The sequence below is a fragment of the Lutjanus erythropterus genome, chromosome 14, assembly GCF_056507025.1.
Source record: "Lutjanus erythropterus isolate fLutEry1 chromosome 14, fLutEry1.hap2, whole genome shotgun sequence".
Taxonomy (NCBI): domain Eukaryota; kingdom Metazoa; phylum Chordata; class Actinopteri; order Lutjaniformes; family Lutjanidae; genus Lutjanus; species Lutjanus erythropterus.
Window position 1 is genome coordinate 32073299 of NC_139330.1, and position 16591 is coordinate 32089889.

General features: G+C 39.8%; 1 protein-coding gene across 2 annotated transcripts in view; it reads right to left on the reverse strand.

Annotated features, from left to right (window-relative positions):
* atrnl1a (attractin-like 1a) overlaps positions 1-16591 on the reverse strand; it is a 406244-nt gene that overhangs the window by 78191 nt on the left and 311462 nt on the right. The window lies entirely within an intron of this gene.

Below are 16591 nucleotides of genomic sequence, written 5' to 3' on the forward strand. Positions count from 1 at the left end.
GCTGGTGGGGGGGACGGAGGGAGTCAGAGGGGAGGAGGAAGAGGGCGGGCAAACTTCATTAATGAGGAAATGTCAGATGAACAAAGGCAGGCGCCGAGGCCTTTATCAGCATGAGGTCCAAACACCCTGACAGTGAACACAGATACACAGCACATGAAAAACTGAAAAATATGTTGGGAACAGAAAGACACCCACACACACACACACACACACACACACACCAGAATTGTCTGTGTATCTATACCTGAACTGTTCTGAGGACACACGCACACAAAATGGTGAAAACATGCTCACTGCTCCCTTCTCTCTCCATCAAGAGCCCCGTTTCCCAGCTTTTTCCACTTCACTTCAGACATGTTAATGGGGTTTTGTTTCTACATTTAGCTCGGGGGTGGCCACCTGTTTCACGCAAAACAAACTCATTTCTGGTCGATTATGCGCCAAGCTCTAATCATCAGTATGTTGCTTGTTGTTTCGGCAGAAAATCTGCTTGATGCGGCACGCACACACACACACACACACACACACACACACACACACACACACACACACACACACACACACACACACACACACACACACACACACATCTCTGATAGGTGAATCTGATGCTGAGAAGGCAGATGGAGGATCTGGGCTGCAGACTGTGACCCCTTACAGGAGAGAAAACTTTAGTTTGTTTACAACCTCAGATGGTTTAATGAATAACATGAAATGAACTTAAATGTATCAGTGTGGGAAAATCCAGTCATTGCAAAAACAAGCACAGCAACATTGAGTAAGGAAGCAATGAGAAAGATAATGAAGCTGGGGAATAGTAGGGGTCAAAGAGTTGAAGATGCAATTCTAATGTACTGTGATGAAAATTAGAGACGTACGGAGATGTCATTATTTGTATCTATATCTGTTAAACCAACAAAATATCATTATCTGGATAGAAGACCAGAAGTGGGTGGCTTTATACCGGTAGTTGCGTTGGATGTTTTATTTTCTAACGTAATATTAACTGGAAATACAATTACTGTGCCTCCAAAGCATGAAAGTGATTCAATATCAGTATATATACCTCTACTAAATATCTTTTCGATTTTAGCTAAACTAAGTTTTATCCACTGTCTGAAGAACACCACAACCTCACCTTCAAGTGGGGTATATTGAAAAGTCAGAAAAAAATGACTGATAAATCAAAACATTTGATTTATACAGATATATACAAGTATATATACAAGTATGTAAAAAATATCTTTGAGTTGAAGGGAATAATGTTGCCCCCCTGCCCTGCAAAAAATAACATGATAACATACAAACCTATAAAATAAAGCAACGTAATTACCTTATTTGTCTGTGTTGACATACTTTCCGGTTAGAAAATGAAAATATTTCACTAAATTGGAGTGTAAAATTACTTTTAAGTGAGTTAAAATAATCAAAATCTAGAATAGTTCTAGTGTAGTTCCTCTGCAAAAATAGAAATATACATTTATTTTCTGATGTCAGCTAAAAAAAAATTGAACCACATACCAGAAAAACAAACAAAAAAAAACTTTTGAGTAACATTATCAGACACTACAGCAGTAATGTGATTACTTTGAGGTGTGCCTTTATTTGAAATATGTATATGAATTATTTTTTCACTAGTACAATTGTCTCAACCAAGAAAAAAACTGCTGCTTGCATAAAATGTAATATTACAGCCTTGTCTTTATTGGTGAAAAAAATATTAACTGTATTATTATTTAGTGCACATACTTATTTTACAATAATGTCATATTTTGAGGTCCCAACTCAGTATCTTAAAATACTAAATCATTGTTTTAGAATCAAACTCATTATTTTGACAAAGTTGATTATTATAATGACTTCCAAGATCTTATTTTTTCCATCTTATTGGCACAAATGGGCTTCCATACTGTATGTTTCATAGATGCAATCTGTCTGTTTCTCATTAGAGACTCCAGCCTGCAGTGTAGTTCAGAAACTGCACTGACACACCTTAGAATTACACAGAAACATCAGGCCTTGTGCTGTGAGTTTATCATTGATGCTGTTTATTAATACTTCCTGTGTCCATGAGCCCTTTGTCACTTGGTGCCCTCTGCAAAGTGCATGACCACATACACATGGCGAAGGTGCTGAAAATATCTGTTTCCATCAAAATATTTGTACTTTCCCAGATAATGTATTCAGATTTGGCTAGAATACCACTTTTCTTCCCTATGTTTCCTGTCACTTTGCTATCAGTTATCCCATTTACCCATAAATGACATAAAACTGGAATAAAGAAACAGAAAAGGAAGCATGAAATGAAAGAAGATTCAGAAAAGGAAGAAGCACAACAGAAGAAAAAGCACATAGAGTATAACACAAAAGCAACACACGGAAGGACAGACAGAAACAAAGCAGACAGTTTACCAAAAGAAAGAAAGAATAAAAGAAACAAATCACTCCTAAATGTCAGTGGCTTCCACACCCTGTTACCTCTACCTAAACTGAGGCATCCCCTGTACCTCTGCGTCCTCTGAGAAAAGACTGCACACACTGACATTAACCAGCTGTCAGGTGTTGTGCTAGCGCGCTGCCGGCTGCTCGCTTGCCAGTGTCAGACTCTTTAAGCATGAATGAATACTACACCTGTAGCTACATCGGCGCAGTCAGGCACTCCGGCGGCGGCAACTGCTCTGCGAGCACGCCGCCGTGCCGCCTAATGTGATGTCTTCTCTTGTTAGCTGTCAGCGCTAGGCTAACGCTGTTCAGATGACAGGGTGTGCTTGCTAGCATCGCTGTTAGCCCTGCTGCTCATGTCAGGATAGATTTGTAAGAGGCCAGGTGAGAATATGTGAGAGTGAGACAGAGAGGGTGTCTATGTACTGTGAGCTTTAGATGAGGTAATATATCCCTTTTAATATTATTCACCCTATCTACAAGGTTAAAGGGAGTAAAGTGAACAAAGAAAAAGTCACAAAAAGGGGTGAAATAATAACTTCCATGCTGATCTTTACTTTGTGTAGTCCAGCAAGCCCTCATACCTAAACCACCGACAAAAAAGATGACTCCCAAAAGCATCTAATCGCTACAACAGTTTCAAACATGATTCATATGACTGTTTTCTAATCTGTCACTACCATAGTTAAAATAAATCTTCACATTTTTTATAAATCTTCAAACAACACTCACATGCTCATTTACATCCACCCACATGCATAATGAAAGAGTTTAGGTGTCTATAAGTGTTCTTCCTGTCCATACTGGCTACAAATAAAGTTATAAAGATGACTTATTTTTGTAGGCAACCTTGGAAGTAAGTATCGCTCTGGTGCCCCCAGATTGGTTTAGAAAATAAGCTCTTTGGTGAACAAAAACTTACACTTATTCAGCAAGAAAATCTCCTAATGAACACCACTTTTATGAATGTGAAAGCATAAGTGCAATTGCCGGTAGATTTACACTAACGTTTGGCTATAAACAAACTACACATGGTCGTGTGACTCAGCATCACCACCAATGAGTGACTAGTGTCCAACGTGATGACTTTTAATTTTCTGCGACGGTCGCTGTGATCTCATTTAGCCCCTTGTTATCAACCGCACTTTTTGAGAACATAAAAGCTTCAACATTCACAAGTGGGGTATTTCATTTATTTATGTAATATATTATATACAATTTAATTATATTTTAAGTTGCAGAAGAAAAAATGAAAATATCCACTAACCTTATTTCAGGCAAACAACAAAAACCCACTCAGAAAACGCTCTCTTGCAGAGCTCTATAGGTGCTTTTCTTACGTGAAGTTAACTTCAGAACTTTTGCATAACTTTGACATACAGTATATAGGTGAGACTTGCTTTAAAGGACCAGTATGTGGGATTTTGTGGTGTCTGGCAGCAAACATATCTCACTCTGACCTTCCAAGCTCGTAGGAAAAGTGGCCACAAAAATCGTGCAAAATGCAACAGGCCCTCTCTAAAGCCAGGGTTTGATTTGTCAATTCTGGGCCACTGTCGAAAAATGACGGTGCAGCATGGCGGCCTCCATGGAAGAGGAACCATGCCATCTGTAGATATAAAGGGCTCATTCGAAGGTAACGAAGAACACAACTGTTTTTATTTTCAGGTGATTAAACACGAATGAAAACACACTTATATTCCATTTCTACCATATTCTGCCAACAAATACATCAATAAATCTTACACACTGGAATTTAAGACATACTTTGCAAAATGTTCACTGATGCTTTTAGATTTGTCTAAGTTTTATGTTTAGGTTTATGGATGATCATGATCAAAGAAACCATAAAGTTGACTGTTGGTACAACAATGGGGTCAAGCAATAATCTCCAGTGTTAAGGAAACACCATCTAACCCTGTCTCCTCCATATGTGCTTGTACAGCAGACAACAGTATTAATCACACCCCTCCTACCTTTGGTTTTTACAGAAAACAAACCAAAAACATAGACTACTTTCAAGCAGAGCTGAGGAAGCTTTCATTATTCTGAGGAGTTCAGTCTGAAGTTTGCTAACTGCTTTGACATTTTTTAGTAGAAAGCATTAAAGTCAAATGAAATAAAGATAGATGGGTGACAAACTTACAATAATGTTCATGTCTTACAGTATTATGGTTAATTCATATACTTTAAGATTAGCAGTACATCATTTTGAATAGAAGTTCATAAAGATTTTTTGTGGGGCTTCACTTTTGTTTATAATAACTGTGGTACATAGGTGGCTGCATATGTCAGTGAACCTGTGTTTATACATCGTTTGGGTGCATCCATGCATGAGTTTGTGTCATGAGGTGTTCTCTCAGCTCTTTCTTCCCTAAAGCCACTTCTCCTGTGTTACTGAGATTAGACAAACTGGTCAAGGTGAGCTGGGTCACATTTGTGTGTCTGTGTGTGTGTGTTGCGACCAGATAAATCAGTCTAGACAGTGGAATTACGTTGGGACATAAAAAAAAGTGGGAGTAATATTTAGCACTGTGTTAAGTTTTAGAGTCTAGTGAATATACAAGTGTGTGTATGTGTGTGCTTATGGACTATCTTCACTGTGCATGTGGATGTATACATACAAATTCAAATGCACATGTTCATTTTGATCAAACAGACCACTTGTCTGTGTACTCATGCATTGTGTTGTGTGTTTAATGCCCCCTTTGACAAGTCCTTGAGTGGGCAACAAGGACAAGGCAGCGGCCATCTTCTCTGTCTGCCTGTTGGGCTGTAAATCAGCCATAAAACGGCTAATTAACTCTGCTGTGCTGTAAACAAGCAGTGCCACACTAGACACCACCAACAGGATGACAAAGGGAGGGGGAGAGAGGAGACAGAGCTATATGTGCGTATGTGTCTGAAGGAGAAAGAGCAATAATAATTAGTTTTCTGGTTTCAAAGATTTTAACCGGGTGTTGGGAATTCAAAGTGAATCAAAGCAGGACACAAAGTTAGCATTTTTCCCCAAATATTTGCCCACCTTTTCACTCCATATTGAATGTCCCTGTGTTTATCGAGCCTCGAGGAGGAGGCCAGACATCCAAACATCCATTCATGCATCCATCCATTCATCCAGACATCTCAGCTGGACGAACAGACGCATAAACAGCTAGGAGAAAAATGAGAGTGCTGCAACAATGAAGCCAATCACATGGTGAATTATGCTTCACAGAATGCCGGCTCAACCAAAGTAGCACCTGCAAGCTCAAATTGCCAGTCCTGTTAGACGGATTGGAAATATCTGTGTAATGTGCTGTTTGCTGATTTCGGATGCACTCCAGCGCAAATGACGGGTTTCACAACACGACGAGTGGCTCAGTGCTAGTACGGCTGCAATTAAACTCCGCATCAGCTCTGTGAGGGCAGAACTATAGTAATGTCAACACATCTGCAAGCCTGTGTACATATGTCAGTGTGTACCTATGTTTGTTTGTGTGTTGGCTGTTAGTTGTGGGGGAATAATGCTGCATACATCCCATATTCTGGCACGAAATTGCTGTAAATATGTACACAAAACCCCTCAGAATGCATGTATCATTTTGGACAGCGTCCTGGAACAGCATGTCTTCACTTTCTACACAAAATTATTATATTTGGACACTAGGAAACATCCTGTCCTGTTTCAACATGACAATGCCCCGTTCACAGAGCCAGGCCCCTAAAGAAAAACTTTTTGGTGTGAAAGAATATGACTCATCTGCAAAGGGCCCTGACTTCAAACCCATCCAACACTTTAGGATGAAAAAAACACAGACTGCCAGCCAGACCTCATCGCCCAACATCAGTGTTGGACTTCACTGATGCTCTTGTGGCTGTGTGGAAGCACATCACTGCAGCCTATTTCTAAAATCTTGTAGAAAGCCTGAACCAAGAGGAGAAGAGGCCGACATTTTCACAGATGGCTATAAAGTAAATGTCCACATACTTTGGCCATGTAGTGTACTTATTTTAGTCATAAATTTATGTATGTGAATAGTTTTAAGTGGTGTTAAAATTCCCATGAAGTCAAAATTAGGGCTATGGATTTTTTTCTAACTGTAGTGACAAAGGAACATATTCACATGGGACAGCAGTTTACCGCGATTGCCTTAAAAATAATGTTTTAATGGATTTTATTTATAAGCATACCGTCATAAGCATAGCATAGCACCTTTAAGGAACAGGGCACTGCGTAAGTATGTATGGCATGCAAGTGAGGGAGATGGAGCAGCAGACTGCCGGTGCTGCTCATAGCTACAGAGAAACTTCACCTTAGCAGCAAGTTGTCAATCTGGCAGTAAATGTACAGCACATTACATGTTACAGTGTGTAATCTTCTCAAGACCAAAAAAAAGTCTCGTGTTGTTTCCCAACTGCTGGAAAAGTGACGGGGTTAGCCCCAAAGAAACCAGAGTAGGACAGGCTACCATTAAGCTAATGCTAATGCTAATGCTAGCAGTGCACCTTTTACAACATGGGATCTGATACAATCGTATCCCTTTCAGAAGCTTTGTAATTCAGCCTTGAACTGCAGAATCTTGTTTTGGAGACCAATCAGAGGTTGTGTTCCTGACCTGTGTGTGACAGTGCTGATCCATAGGTGTATAGGTGCGCTATACCTCACCCATACACCAGTATCTGGACCAACAATGAAAACTTGTCTTGTAGGTATTATCAGGTATTCTTAATGGTATTTCATTGTTTGTCTTTTCCTGGAAAACTATTAAAAACTGTTGACGACTCATCCTGCACTCGGGGGCATACACTAAATTTGTGTGCAATAAAACAATTTTTTCGCTAAGACTTACTAACATTAAATAAACTTATCTCATATTGTATGTGTGTAATGTTCAGATGCGTTGGGCTAATTTCCAAAGCTTCAGAATAAAAAATAGCCTATTTTTGTGACTCAGTTCAACTGTTTTCATGCTCTAAGAAGACAGGCTGAGACATCCCAGATCTCGCCCATGAGGTTGCCGAAGCATGCACTGCTATGTCCAGCAAAACTACACCCATCTGTGCGAAATACCAAGGTTTTAGGAAGTCCCATTATCTGGCAACAGAACTGGGTTCAGCAGCCGTGCAGTGAACATGGCAGGTCACAGGACAAACACAACCTCCGAGGCTGACAAGGAATACAGTCCTATATTATATAGTTGGAAAGATAGCTTTACATGTTGCATAAGTAAGTTAGCTAACTGCCATTAGCCTGGTTAGCCGTCACTCACAGGGTTAGGATTCAAACCCCTTGTTGGTGTGGCCTATTCCCTGTAATCAAACTGGCCCTCCATTGGTCCGTTGCTGGCTGTGTTCACTGGAAGCTCTTAGCCCAGGAAGAGTCAGCTAATAGGACTGCTCTTAATCCTGGCTAACATCCATGGACCACTTTAGCTGCACGGTGACGGGGCATAATGCACATCGCTATAGGCTACGCCAATCAATGTCCGTGGCAAGTCCCGCCTTTGCTGCCTGTTTTACAGAAAACAATTAAGCAACAAGCACTCAGCTAGCCGTTTCATGGGAACATCAAGTAATGCAAATTTGTGATGTCCAGTCTAAGTGCACAAATCTGCTGAAAAATGAAACCTTAGATAGAATAAAGAATGATATAGCTGAGGGAATAAAGAATAAGAAGAAATAGGGTGAAGCAGACACACACAGTCAAACAAGTACACAGTTAGAAAAGTAACACACCCGACTCAAACACACACAGCAGAATTTGCTGATGTGAAACTACTAAACAACACATTCCTCATCCAACATCATTGCCCCTGTTTCCCCTGTAGATGTAATGCAACATCAGCGTCCATGTTCCTCCAGTCCATCTGTAACCTAACTAGATGGTTTAATCAATGCCACAGAAGGCTGCAGGTTTAGGTCTGATTAATGTTTTAATCAGAGATACGAGGGAAACAACCATTTCTGGACAGGGCGTATAACTCTTACTGACTGTTCCCAAATCAAGAGAAAGACAGAGTTTCACCATGTTGAACTGCATGTTTCACAAGAAGTGTTAAAGCTAATTTCAATGTTTAATAATGTCCTAGGGTGAGCACCAGTATATGCTGAAAAATCACTGTGACTATGCTACAATGGCTGCCACAGAAAACTGATTAAAAAAATACTGAGAACACTTCAAACCAGATATTTCTATTGGCCCTGCAGGGACTGGTGGCGACTGGGTTACTGTGTCTCTCAATGTCCCATGAAGAGCGCAGTACGGTTCCCTCCTGGTATCTGCTGGGTGTCTCAAAAGTAAATGCAAATATGAGAAGGAGCAGATGAAAAGGGTGACTGTGACAGTGCATTTTACGGTTCAGCACTAAAAGTAAAAGGCAAAATCTTATTTTAATATAAAAGCCGGTCAAGCATTATGTGACTCCACAAAATCAGTCTTCTCTTCAGTGTCAGTAGAGCAGGACAGGGCAATACATCTGTTAGACATAACAAATTACGGTCTCAGTTTTTTGGATCTCAATTTTAGGAGGGAAATGTTCACGGGCACAAAAGTTGGTTGAATGGTCCCTGGCTTAAGGAGTAGCACAGAGTATCTTCTCTTAAAATTACTTCTGTTCCCTTTCAGGGCCATCTGTCTCGATGTTACCATCAAAATTTAGTGCAAATTTCGAGTAAAGTAGTTATGCAATTATTAAGAGTTGGTTAATTGAGACAAGCAGTTGGTGGTGCTGAAAAACAACCAACTCTGAGAATGACACCAGAAACAAACTCATATTTGCTGCTTTTAGCTGTGATGTCATCTCATTGGGCGTTGATTTGTATAAGATACAGTATAATCATGTTAACAGTATTTAAATGAGTTTAAGAGGGTTGTATTTATACAATCACATACAGTGACTTTTGAAACAATTACGATATGTAAACTAAGTGTCTTTCACTTAGCGTTGTTTTAACCTTAGCAAAAGACATCTTTTGGCCTCCAATACTTTATGGGATTTTTCACTAATTACTGAAAGTTTGTGCCTGTGTGTGGCTCAGAACATCGATCAACTGCTATATCAAGAGCTTTGCCTTCAGATTCATCTTCTTTGTTACCAAAGCACAGGTTGGCCTGTTGATCTCAGTCTCCATCCACCTCGTCTGTACCAAGACGCATTTCATCCAAGTTCTCCTGTTTCACATTAGTCTTTTAAGGCTTGAAGTGGTTTCCTTAAAACTTAAAGCCTTTACACACCAACGGTGTCACAAATCAACAGACCGAAAGTGCGAATATGTTGGAGGCAAAAGTTCCAACTGCCTAGCTATTCACATCAAGCATTACATGATTTTGCAAACAAATTATGAAGCATGAAGTGAACATGACCTGGGACTCTGTTAATAATACTTAATACAAAAGGGGGAAAAAGCAACATATCCGAGAATAGCCAATATACAAAAAGAGAGGCAATGGGTTTTACTGCTTGGTTCAGGAGCTGAAAGGAGTGATTAAAGAGAGCTGATTTACCCAAAGCAGCAGCTATCCAAATGTAAAATGTATTATATTATTAAGAACGACTTCCAGCTGTGCACAGTGTGGATTTGGTTTATTCAAACTCTGACAGGAGGTCGCCTGATTTTATAGACCTTTGAAGCTTGATGTACACATCGCTGTCATACTGAAGTGCATTCGCTGTTCCTCTGCGCACATTATCTTTCAAATTGTTGTCTCTGTTGTAAAATGTGTGAAACAAGCGATCCGCCACACTGGACATTTTGGATGTGATATTTTCAACAATATGCGGCTTGCTTGGTCAGATGTGTCTATGTTGGAAGCCAAATTTCAGAAAATCTGAAGGTAAACCAATCAATTTTCAGGTCAAATGGTGGTAAGGTGGTAAATACCAATTAATTTATTTGAAATTTCTTAGAAATGACCCACAAATTACCTCCAGATCACCCCAAATTAAGTATGTGATAATTAGCAAGTACCATTTTATGTAGTGGGGGGTAATTACCAAGTAACACTTTTGAAATTTCTGAGATTTCATTGTAAGTGTGTATTATTTTCATGCATACTTACCATGAAATCTGGAGGTAATTTTAAATATGATGTTTTGTAATTATCATCAACCACACAGAAATGGTACTTGCCAATTATCACATGCTTAACCATGAAATCTAGAAGTAATCTGATGGTAATTTGTGGGTAATTTCTAAGAAATTTCCAATATATTACTTGGTAATTACCACCTATTTACCATGAAATTAAGGGACCTGGAATTTGAAGAGTACCAAATTGACCTTGGTCTAAAAAATAAAAGCTGCAAAGTCTGCCACTGATGTGAAAGCTTGCATTGAATGAAATATTATGAATGTGTGTATTAATTACATGAAAAAACATATCTGGTGTGAAAAGGTCTTTATGCATGTAGCTACTTTATCTGGGTGTTGACTGCAGCTGCTCCTACTATTTTGCTGCTGACACTGTATATATTCAGTGTCAAAAAATGTACTTTCATCAATGAAAAGGAACCCGAGACACACCCTTCACTTGGGGCACCAACTTGCCCCCAGCTGATAGTGGCAAATCTAAATCTAAACATAGTAACAATGACACCAATACATACAACAGAAAGATGCTAATACACACACTTTCAAAACAATGACACAAAGAAACAAGAGATACAAAGAGATGCACACATCTTACTCAAAGAGCACAGCATTGTTGCATCTCTGTGATAGGCATCTACATAAATAACACACAAACACACACACGTATTCATACAAGTATGATTGATACTGATAAGTATTCAATTATTCCCTCATTATGTGGCTTTTGAAGCTCACTGCTGTGACTGGAGACAGATAGGATTTGCAGCTTTGCCTCTCGGCATAAAATATGATATTAGCTACTGAAGAAAGAAGGAATCAATTCAGATGCAGTGTCCGCAGAGACGCCACTGGTCTGCTTGTTTGATACAATGCAGCTGCTTTTCAAAGGACCCACACATGGGTGCACTGGTGGATTTACATGATAAAAACACTTGGACAAAAAGCCAAATTTGTCTGTTGGATGTGTGCAGACAAACAGGTGCGAGCACAGAAAGACAGACAAACACTGAGAATCGCGCACACACAAGCACACACTTCCCCGCTTCTTGAATTTGTATGCCAGTGAAGCCACAATCGAGAGGCGATAACAAATCTCATTTCCGGCGTGTTTGCCAAGTTTTCAGGCGACATTTGTCTCCTGGCTGAATGTGGTGAGTGGGATCTGAACAGAGTAAACAAGGGCACAGATATCCTCGTCTGATAGAATCCACCACTCCACACTGTCTTCCAACACGACATCCCTAGGACTGGACAAAGCACTTGAGAATCTTGTTCAGTGGTGGCTGCAAGACAAAGCCTTTTCAGCTGTAGTTTTATTTAAACAAATACCACCAAAGATCTGTCCGTATAGTCCTATAAAGTGACAGCAGTTACAGTAGATTCCACTGGAGAGTCAACATTGGAATAGAAGAACAACTAACTGGGCGAAACACTTCGCCATCCACAGTAAGTTCAGTATGTTCCAGGGTGTAAAAAGGAGGTGCAAAATGATATTTTACCATGTCTGTAGATATTATACAGCATATTCAACTGTTCAGGTGTTGATTTATATCGTCACCATGATTCAAAAACTTCCTTCTTCTTGCTATCACCTCTTCATTGTGCCAAACCATCATCCATTTTTGTAAGTGACAGTTGTTTGGAACAGACTGAACATAAGGGGTAAAATGGATTCTGTAGGTGGATTGGTGCAGCATCAGCAGTAAGTGAGTGTTGGACCAGTCTGTGATGAGAAGGTAGCTAAACTGGAAGCCAAAGCCTTCAACTGGTCACGAGCCTGGGGCCATAACTCAAAGAATCTTGGGTACTACCAGCCAAAATGAATCTCCTCCGTAGGGTGGCTGGACTCAGCCTTACAGACAAAGTAAAGAGCTCAGGCACATGGAGGAACCAGTTGGGGTGGTTCAGGCATCTGATCAGAGTGCCTCCTTTGAAGTTTTTCTGTGTACGTCCAACTGGTAGGAGACCCCTGGGTAGACCCAAAACATATCTCATGTGGCTCCAGAATCCCTGCGAGGAGCTGGAAATAGTTGTTTGGGACAGGGATGTCGGGACTACCCTGCTTAGCCTGCTGCCAGCCAGGATAAGAAGCAGAAAATGGATGGACGGACGGACAGACATGTAGATGGGTAGCAGAGAAGTGAATTATGACAGTAACTGCTGAATATCCCAGCTTTTATGTAGTAAGATGCTGCAAACTATAGGAATTGTGTTGCCAGTCTACAGAAGGTCAGTATTTGATATTCAAAGAATGGATTTTTTTTCTAAAAATTTTTTTCTAAAATCATCATCATATGTCATCATAGATTAAGAAAAATGCTAAATTAAAATACTGGCTTCTCCAACAACAATGCTACAGCTGGTATGTTCTTCATATTTAGCCTGTGTTATGAAACATGCTGCCCCTTTCATTTATCCATTTATTCACTAAACCTGGAGCTAAAATTAATACCTAATTATGTTACATGTTTGTGGAATGACTTAGAGTTGTAAGACACTTAATAATCTTTCACAGGGAGGAGATGTTCACCAGTTAAATTGAGCAATATGTTAATGGAAGTCTGGAAAGTAGTAAGGCAGTCACTGAACTCAAACTCCTAACTTCCTAACAACAAACTATATAGACGAAGCATAAGTCTTTGGTGCCAACCATTTTCAGATACATGGAAATGAATGAAAAAAACAATAAAAACACACTGACAAAAGTAAAACTCAACAGGTTTACATGGTTTACAGCACAGCCAGCTTTGAGGTAGACCATAATTTGTAGAAAATGGGCTAAAATGTGCAAAGCCACTGGTCCTTCAAGGTCTTTATATAACAATGATAAGTGACTGGAGAGGTGCTGAAGTGCTACAGGAGTTTGTAAGAGCTGGACTATCGAAGTTAAAACAAGCGGAGATATTTTTGACAACTGAAAATAACACAAAGTTAATTCAGAATGTCAAGGTATGTCTCTAACATCAGTCTGGTCCAGAAAATGTCCTGAAAACCATCCCTCAAAACAGTAACAGCAGATGGAAGCGGGATGTTACAACTACAGCGTGAGTGAGCCAGACAATCTGATCACAGCAGAACATCTTCGACACATCCTGGCATGGCGGTAGAATAAATCCCCATTGATTTGGAGAGCTAATTAGAGAGGGCCAGAGAGACAAAGAGAGACAGAAAAGGCTTATAGATCGTGTGGCTTGTAGCTGTTACTCTGAACAAGGCAGACACACTCTTGTATTATGACCAATAAGTCCCATTCACAGCTAACTGCCAGGCAATTACTGCTAACACTTCGGCTGGGGAGAGAAAGAGAGGGAGAAAAGACAACACAGAGGGGGACAGAAATATTCCACATCAAATAGAACAAAAATAGGCCAAATCATCTGGGTGTGTGAGAAACAAAACTGTGAAATGCTCATACATGTGTGATTTGGTAGCCTGAACATACAGAAGTAATTCTGACAGTCTGAGGCAAACAGTTCTTTTTTCACCGCCGCCAGAACTTTTTATTTAAACATATATGCTAAGTAGAGTCATCACATTAAATACAATAAAACCACAAGTGTGAACAACATGGCTCTTTTCCCACATATGGGATTTTACTAGATATTAAATTGCAACAAAGGTTAAAATCCACTGGATTTCTTCACACAGTAGAAATCAGTTTACAGTAAACATAATGTGTGTGTGTTTATATTTTAAAGTATAGTTCCACATTTTTTCAAGTGTTTATTAATACAATACTCACAAGCCATATGTTGAGAATTCCTACAATGACCATTAACTCTCCTAATGTGCATAATAACAAATTAAGATGGACTTGAAAATATCTGTACTTATCTCTTAAGCCTGTCAAAGCTAATACAAATGCAAATTAGAGGCAAAGTCATGCCCCTTCTGGTGGACCACCATGGGACCTTACTTTGGAAAAAATATGAATGGTACTCTATGCAAAGAGACAAATAATATTTTGATCCCAATTTACTTGTGTCATGAATCGCACATATGATGTCTGTCAATTTAAAAGATCATTTTACAAGTCAAGAAAGTTGCTGCTTGTCATAAAATTAAGTATCAGACTGACAGATATGTAATCAGAAAGACACACCCAATGGTCATGTAAGTGACAAGATGACTTTCTCCCTCCACAAGCTAATGTTAGCCGCTGAGGCTACAACATCTGTGTGGTTTTGTACTGGGATGTAGTCAGTCAAGCAATGGGCCTTGCTTGTTCTTTCGCTTCCTGAATGATAAAAGGACCAGGAGTCGCTGAATAAAACACTTCAGGTAAGATAATGTTACAAGGGACAACAGTGTTCGTGTTGATGACGTATATTGTAGGAGACGAGAGATGTAGAGTGGTTTCATACAAAACTAAACCACGACAAACCTAGAACAAACTGGGACTTTCCTTCTTTGTCTCGTAGATACGCACATGCATCCATGTGTGCATGCATTCACACAACCACTTGACTTTGGTGACTTAAGTATAAGAAGTGGGATTCAGAAATTCTCTACCAGTTATCCAGTGAGTCTATGGATGCCTGCCGCAGCGCTCTCTTTAGTGTGCAAAGAGATTGAAGCAATTAAAAATGAATTCTGCTTACTCCAATGATGGCTCCCACAAGTGCCTCAAACAAACAGGTATTGAGGTGTGAAAGGGGTGTGGCTAAAGAGCATGGGTGGGGAATACATACTTAATGACAAAAATAACTCTGCTGAGTGCAACAATGCCTCCCACAAGAGTCTACGAGAAACAGTTCATGAGTTCAGCCACATTATGTGAATCCTTTTTAAAGTTATGCAAATTTTTGTTAGAGGCCACTCCCACTGCCAAGCCCCCTTCTTGCCAGTTGGCATGACAGCTTTGAGGATGAAAACTGTTGCCACCAAAACGTGGGGAATTTTTGTGGACCTAGCAAGTGACCAACAGACTGACCGACCAACCCAGGGAGCAACCCTTGGAGGTGTGGACTGCAGCTTACGTACACAAAATACTGTGAAATGGAGCATTAAATTGTACATCTCCAGCAATTTTGGTGGATTTATCTAAATCTGAATAATTTATGTGAATTTAGCCAGACTAAACACTCAAAAGATAGAGATGGAGGCTTTACTCAAGCGTCATGGCCAAATATAGGCTGAAGAAATGTCTCTCATTCTCTCTCTGTCCATCCCTCTAGTCTTCAAATGTAGTGACCACAGTGTTAAGCAGTGTGGTGACCTGGTCCACTAAATCACCACCCGTTAACAGACAGAGGGCAAGAGACATGAAGACACAAAGAGAGAGAGCGAGAAGGAAAGAAAAGTGGGCCGTTTTCAGGGGTCATCCATTATATCCTATCACATTAGCCCTCATCATTGGCCTGCTCAGACAGCCATCATCCATTCTCCACAGGCCAACACACACACACACACACACACACACACACACACACACACACACACACACACACACACACACACACACACACACACACACAAAGAGTAGAAAAAGACTGCTGAGAATAACTAGACTGTGTGTGTTTATGTCCTCGGCTCATCACTTCATCCCACTTCTTCAAAAGACTGATAAAAGTCCAGCAGCTGGAGTTCATCTGCTCTACCTGGCACATCTAACTCTCAAGTTTCACACACTTGTTTCAAGTGCAAACAGAGTTCTTGTGTGTGTATTCACTACACACTATTCTTCTGGTTCCTACAAAGAATTCTAAGAATTTAGAGAAAACACTTCACAATAAAGAACACAAAATTTTGATTAGCTACCAGAGTACAAATGAGGAACGAATAAGGACCTATAAAGTAGACAATGATGATTTACTAGATAAAGGACTGGGAGGTCCTGTACAAATTAATCATGAGGTAATGATTAGTTTATGAATATATGTGAGTCGATCCTACTGACCACTTTCTTTAAGAATGGGTTCTGATTAATTCTGAACTGGCAGATGAACAGCACAAAACTAGTGATGACTTCTTAACTAGTAATTACTTAAAAATATTATTTTTGTGCTCCATTAAGTAGAGTGACACATAATACTGAGAAGTTAATGAGTTGTCCCTCATTACCTTATGGCTTATA